Source organism: Mauremys mutica, chromosome 19, assembly GCF_020497125.1.
Source record: "Mauremys mutica isolate MM-2020 ecotype Southern chromosome 19, ASM2049712v1, whole genome shotgun sequence".
NCBI classification, from domain to species: Eukaryota; Metazoa; Chordata; order Testudines; family Geoemydidae; genus Mauremys; species Mauremys mutica.
Genome location: NC_059090.1, coordinates 24,782,336 through 24,782,889, shown reverse-complemented (window position 1 = coordinate 24,782,889; position 554 = coordinate 24,782,336).

Below are 554 nucleotides of genomic sequence, written 5' to 3'. Positions count from 1 at the left end.
TGCTGCAATTACCAATAAATGTCACTGAAAGAAAATGTTACCGTGATGTTTGTTTGCAGCTTTCCTTGCTGGACAGTTTGGACTCTGTCACTCCAGTGTTCAGAATTAACGAAGGGTATTGAAACTTGCACTAGGTTGTCTCAAATTCACATCACAACTACCCAAGACATTGGGCCCAATTCTCCTTCCTTCCAACAACTTTACACATAGGCAAGTCCATTGACTTCAGTGGAGTGTCTTGAGATTTACACCAGTGAGTTCAGAATTAGGCAGATCTTCTCACAAGCACGCTACTGCAGCCATTAGTCTGTCAGCGGGCAGGTCGTCAGCACACCTGGCTCCTTACAAAACCAACCCAATATAGGTCTATGGTGGAAAAGGGCTGCAGGGAAAACAGGGAGACAACATTGCTACATCAGCAGAAGCCCTCAGTGTTCAAACCACGTGGAGCAGATATGGTTTCCTGGCCACTGACCTGCAGACAGATGTTCTCCCCCAGTTATTAGCAGTTCTCTCTAAGATGGGCAGATCCACTCATCGCAGCCCTACAGCTA